The following is a 7243-nucleotide window of genomic DNA, read 5'->3' as shown; positions in this document are numbered from 1 at the left end:
AATGATCGGTTGACTTTGATTTCCGATCAAAAATCCGAACATCACGTTCGTGATTCCGGCGAAAGTCAATACAACAGAAAACTGAACCAAATTCAACGATTAATATCTCAAAATGAAGCTTGTAACACGTATAATCTAACCCCCAAACTCATATCAACAAACGATTAACCAGTAAACCAAAAAAATTGAACCAAAATTTCGAAAAATTCATGAACTCGGTTAGCTATTCCAACAATCAAACAAGACAAGTGAAGCTATCTACATCATCAAAATAACCCAAAAATGAGTTAAACGAAAAGCCCCAAATTCGAAGATGAGCCCTAAAATTCGAATTGTATATTTACCAATCGTTCCATGATTTTGATGACACCAACAGAGAGAGGGTGATCTGGGCTTCACAATGGTTACAAATACTTGTGATTTGGTGTTCAATATCACCTTCAAATTTGGGTTTGATTCTCAGAACTCTTCAAGAACACCAAGAACAGCTTTTTACAAAATTTCCAAAAAATCAAACTTCAATTACTACATGATATTGAACTCTATTTTTGAAGTATAATATATGAAATTGACCGGAAAAACATGTTCTACAACATGGAATCATCAAGACACTCAAATAATCACGTCTGCAAAAATTCATATTTTATTCCCTAAATAAATCGAATTAAAATAATTAAATAAGAAAATTATCGTGATTTCTGCACTTAAATGGTTGGTTGAATAAGAAAGTATTTTTCGAGAGCTTCGATTTGATATATTACATGCCCGAATTGGAATTCGGTAGCGTGCTCGTTCGTGCGTTTGATTCTAAGGAACGTATCGGTTTCTATGGTTTTTCTCTGTATTTACTGTATTTTTTTCTGGTTGCAAATGAATAAACGAATAAAATAAAATAAGAAATATGCTATTTATATTTACGGAATATTGGTTCATTCTTGATCGTTTTGGATCGTTAAATTAGTTGCTTAGCCGCTAAGTAACTATAAAACGATCCAAAATAGATTACTTAGCCGCTAAGTAACTATAAAAACGATACAATTTCATATCAAATTTGGATAATTATCAAAACCAAGGTTTTCATAGAACACCATATACGAAAATAATTTAAAAATATCCCGTCTCTCGAGAATACGAGTTTTGTTGATTTATCGAAATAGTTATCGTATCGAAAATTTTACGCCAGGACGCGTACGGTTCAAACCGTAATCCGGATCGAAAAAGTTGAAACACAGAAAATGTCCAGAATTACCAGATTAGGTTAGGAAGGAGTTTTCCGAAGAGTTTCGGGTTGTAAAAACGTAAAAACGGTTGAAGTTGGACGATTCCCGGCTTTATAAAATAATTTTGTAATTATTCAGAAGATAATTAATAATATATAAATCATTATAAAATCATATAACACTCCAAAAATTACCAGAAAAATACCTTAATTATCTATATTTTATTCTGGACATATAAAAATTAAAATACTCAAAGAATATCTTATATAAACATACAAATCATCAATTCCAATCACCAGATAATTCACTAAATTTCACTTAAAATCACATAAACAACTTCAAATAATAATAATAATAATATTTGAAAATATGGGTTATTACACTAATGTAGTCAAGATATCAAATGAGTATGATGGGAGAACTTAGTTATTTTCTGGGCCTTCAAGTCAAGCAGAATGAAGAAGGAACTTTTATTTCCCAATCTAAGTACACCAGAAATTTGTTGAAGAAATTTGGAATGCAAGACTGTTCAAGTGCATCCACTCTGATGGCCACTGCAACAAAATTGGATAAGGATACTGGTACATCAGTAGATATTACTGATTACAGAGGTATGATTGGCTCATTACTCTATCTAACTGCAAGTACACCTGATATCATGTATGCTACCTGTCTTTGTGCAAGATTTCAAGCAGATCCAAGAGAACCTCACTTAACAGCGATGAAAAGAATTTTCAAGTATCTTAAGGGTACAACTGATCTAGGATTATGGTATCCTAGAGAATTAGACTTTAAGCTAATAGGTTACTAACATATAGATTTTGCAGGGTGCAAAATTGACAGGAAAAGCACAAGTGGAAGCTGCCAATTTCTTGGAGGCAGATTAGTTTCTTGGTTTAGCAAGAAACAAAAGTCAATTTCCACATCAACTGCAGAGGCAGAGTACATTGTTGCAGGAAGCTGTTGTGCACAAATTCTTTGGATGAAGAATTAGTTACTGGATTATGGGTTAACATATTCTAAAATACCCATTTACTGTGATAATTAAAGTGCTATTGCTATGACAGGTAATCTAGTGCAGCACTCAATGATAAAGCACATCAGCATAGGTACCACTTCATAAGGGAACATGTGTGGGAAGGTACAGTGGAATTGCATTTTGTTCCAACAGATCAACAACTAGCAGATATCTTCACAAAACCACTGTGTGAAGCTACTTTTACAAGATTGGTAAATGAACTTGGAATGGTTTTAGGTTCTTTCTCTAAATCTGTTTAGTTTATGTTCTGATACATTAGAATTTATGATCAGTATTTACAGATATTACTATTTTTATGTAATCTGTGCTTAAATTGAAATTTACCTAAGTGCTGATTGTTGTCTGATGTGAATTTCTAAACTCTGATAGTGATTTTAATGTTCATGTGACTATTCAATCCAATGAGGATAACAGTGCTAGATGCTGACCTAGTAGTCTCTAATATACTAGAGATCCCATGTTTGAAGTAATTGTTAAAGTGGAAATCTTTTAACACAACCAAATTCTGATATTGAGCTTGGTTAGGTTTACTTTGTGTATCTTATTACTAAGTCAAAAACTAGAATAGTGCTTCTTACCTGTTAAGTTCTGATTTTGGTTAATCTTATGGATGTACTAAGTGCTGATAAGCCTCACTTATCAAAAGAAAATGTAGACAAAAGTAATAAATATCAGGTACTCCTTTGAGATCTAGAGAAAAATATATGTGGAAGGAAAGACCCAAGTGCATTGCTGGTATTAAGTCATATGCATTAGAAAAGTAAAATAAAATTTTCTTGGTGACTTTTTATATTCTCTGATTACTGGAGATATACTCTAATAATAGCATAAATTCTGATAGCAGTTCTAACTTACTTACACTGAGAAGCCACTTTCAAAAAGAATGTCTAAAGATGCATAAAATGAGCACAAAACAGTTGAGATGGACTCATGCATGAACTCATTCTATGACAGATTTTGAGCAAAGTTTTTAGTTATGCCTTATTTCTAAGATGTACTGAAGTGAATCAGACTTTAATCTTTGCCTGATATTTAGCTTAAAGCACACACTTACACTCCATATGAATGATGAAAATTACTGTGGTGATCAATGTTGTTTTAGATGAACAGGTTAAGTGTTAGTTGTTTAAATTCTAAGGACAAGTTCTGATGGAAGTTCTGATGATTAAGTTCTGAGGAAACCATATCAATATTTGTGTGAAGAATTACAGAAATAGATATTCACTTTTTGAAGGTATAAGCCATATTCTGATGACCTTTAAATCCTGATAATAATCAAGTTCTGATGCTTACGTGGCAGTATTTATTTACTTGATTTATTTTTGGTCAATAAATGAATTGTTCTATTTTATCAGAATATTGGTTTAAGTGAGATAAAGACAGTCATAATTACTTGTTTAGTGGGAATAATTTTTTTTTGTAAAACTGCATGTGCATGGTAATCATTACTTATTTCCCGTGCCCATTAATTGTTGTCTTAATCACTGCATGGCTGACAGGTGTAAAAACTGTTCAACTTCGTAATAACTGCTGTCAAGTGGATTGTATAAGTTAAAGAGATAAAAGATTTTAAAATCTTTAATTTACATTTCTTTCTATCCTCTCTCTCTTTTCTCTTAATCTCTCTATATTCACTGACAGTTTTCTATACAGACATTTTATCAAACACCTTTCAGGCACTCTTATTTCTCACTTCTTTTTAATGGCTCCCAAGGATTTAATCGTCAATGGAGCTAAGTTTGTACCAAACAACTATGCTGCCATTCTCACTAAGAGTGAAGCTCCTTCGGAACTTCATTTTATTCAGGATTTCTTATCTCATAGTGAAATTGGGTTCGCTTTGATGATGATGGTAAAGCTGGGTCACCAAGCATTGTGTTTACAGTAGGGGACGTTGAGTACGTTGTTACTCCATCGACAGTTCGAAAAGCGTTACATCTACCTGAAAACTGCGAGTTTAATTCTGCTATTGCAGAGCCCCTGCTACAGCAAATGATGGCTAATCTAGGGTATGAAAAGAGTTTGGCTAAGATGGGTCAACTCAAACGCCCATATATTCAAAGGGAATGGAGCTTCTTCTTCGATTGCATCACGAAGACGTTTGCTAACAAGTGCTCAAATTTTGATGCCATTCATATACTGACACAACAAATTGGGTATGCACTCCTAAACAAGTCTCATTTTGATTATGCAAAGACTGTGTTATGTTTTATAGGAGATAGGATGAAAGAGGACATGAATGTAGTTTACGTTGCTAGGTTCTGTCAGTTAATTTACAGTTACTGTACATCAGATGAACCACAACTAGCAAGTGCCCACATAGAACCATTTAGATTAGCTAAGAGGGATTTTATTGATCTCTTAACTACTGACAACAAGAAGGAAGTTCTGAGACCCCTTAGAATTCCTTTATCAGTAAAGTAAGCTCTGGTAAATGCTGATTCTAACATCTATTCATTGTTATATCCTGATGTCCAACCCACCAACACACAACAGCCATCAGAACCTACCACTACCCAAACACAGCAATCACAGCCATCAGCACATATCAATCAACCATCTGCACCTACAGTGCATCCTTCTTCTTCTAGAGCAAAGAGGACAAAGACTGTACCTCAGACACAACAAAAGAGAAGGAAGATGATTCTGAGAGATGAATCAGAAGATGAGGCACAGGTTCAACCATCAGAACATGTTGCTCAAGCAGCTAAGGAAGTCTCTCCTCAGGAAACAAAGGAAACTGGGAGTTCTAGGCCCCTCAAAAGACTTAGAAAGATAAATTCTGATGACAAAGCTCCCAAAGTCTCTCCACCAGTAAAGAGACTAAAGAAGCAAAGAGCAAGGAGGGCTGTAGAAGAGTTTTTCTCTGAAGGAGTGGAAGCAGAAGCTGAGGAAGGGGGTCAGGAATCTCTAATCCCAAAAGAACCAGTTGTGACTGAATCTCTTCCCAGTGCTGAACCAGAATTTACTGAAGCTCCACAATCTCCAATCAAGAGCCAGAGAGTGCTACATCACCAATGCCTACACCTCCCGTGTCTCCTATTCACTCTCCAGTACATGCTGAAAACCCAGGCATAAGTGCTGAAATTGATACAAACAACTTGTTTGTGCCTATGGTCTTGTATCTGGAAGCTCCACCTACTCCACAAGTTTCTCAGCACACTCCACCAACAACTCCACTTCTTGATGCTGATGACCATGTTGATGAATCTTCTATTGCTTCACATACAATCATTCTATCCAAAGATGTTGATGCTGAAGATTCTACAAGTTCTGTTGAAGCAAATGCTGAAAATACTGGTGAAGCTGCTACAAATATAAATGCTGATGCAGCTGGTCCTTCAGGACATGCACCTCCATAAATAGTTGGTAAAGCTGAATTAATCAAAAAATTTATTAGAAAGGATGCACCCGTACCTTGGGAGGAAACTCCAAGAGGAGAGGAGTGAACCAAGAAGTGGAATGACTCAGAATTCACACCAAATTCCTACATTCTTTCTGAACACATTTCAAAGGCTGATGAGTTATTAACAAGTGCTGATTTCAAAACTCAACTCCGAGTTACAGCAATCAGTACAAGGAACCTTCAAAGTCACCATTCACATACTCAAGCCAAAGTTGACAAGATTCAAGACTCACTTACTCAACAGGATATGAACTTTAAACTGGATAAGAAACGATTTTTCAAGCCTGCCTTTAACAGAGTTGAGGCTATTGAGAAAGCTCAGGAAAAACAGCAAGCTCAGATTGCTGAAGTACTAAAGAACCAAGCTTCTCAACAAGTTCAACTAAATGAAATTTAATCTTCAGTGGAACTACTTCTCTCTCTCCTACTACCTGATGATGCCAAAAAGGGGGAGAAGGTGGTTAAGTCCAAATGCTCTACTGATTTAGCACTGAAGAAAAAGGATGCTGGAAATGATGACCAGGGAAACTCTGAAAAGGGTAGAGGTCATGGTCAAGGCAAAGACTCATCATCTAGGAAATCAAGAACTTCTACACAAAGATCAAGCTCTGATGCTGATAAAAGAATAAGTTCTGATAAACAAGTTCTGACTAAGCCTGATGTTCTAATACAAGGTGAATGTAAAAAATCACAGTAGTTTATGCAGACACTGAAGCTCAAGGGGAAGGAAACAACAGTCTACTATTAAGACCCCAAGATACAGAAGCTAGATGAAGAAATTTCAAAAAGACTATTTCTCAAAGATAATCCAGGAATGGACTTTGATAGTCTGAAGGAAGAAGAAGCTGGACTTAAAGTAGAAAATGTCAAATCCAAGTCTAAAGCTTCTATTATTACAAAGAAACCTCCAAAGCCTAAGGGTATTGTGATTAAAGAGAATGATAGGGATAAATAAATCCTGATTACATAATTAAATATTACAGTTTGGGCTGCAAGGCCCAATAAGAAGATGTATGACATTCAGACCAGAAAGGTTAACATGTTGATCAGGCCTGATGGACCAGATCAAGCCTGATGGAACAAAGAAGACCCAAAAACCCTGACTATTTATTAATTTCGTAATTAATAAATAAGGGAGAAAAAACAGCTATTAAGATAAGTCCTAGTGGGGACATAAATCCTTGTAGATTGGCCTCCAAGGAACCTCATGGGATAAGGAATCAGCTTCCTACTTCCTGGGACTCCTAAGTCTATCCTAATTCAGAGACTTGACCACCAACTCTCCTATACCAAGTCCAATTCAAGGACTCCCACATCTATATAAGGGGCCTCACCCCACAAATCAGAACTACGTTTTTTACTTGATCCTGGCAATCAGCAAGGTACGTAGGCATCTTGTTAAGGCAGATTGGGTCATGAAATACAAGAGCAGTCAAATCGAGCCTCGAAGCTCACGTTCCTTAGAACTAAGTACAACAATTATATATATATATATATTAGTTTTTAATCCATAACATTTGGCACCGACTGTGGGGTTCTTAATTGAGTATGATATGAAGCTAGACTTCCCAACCACAA

The sequence above is a fragment of the Apium graveolens genome, chromosome 10 (genome assembly GCF_009905375.1).
Source record: "Apium graveolens cultivar Ventura chromosome 10, ASM990537v1, whole genome shotgun sequence".
Classification (NCBI taxonomy): domain Eukaryota; kingdom Viridiplantae; phylum Streptophyta; class Magnoliopsida; order Apiales; family Apiaceae; genus Apium; species Apium graveolens.
Note: the sequence above shows the minus strand (reverse complement) of the source record.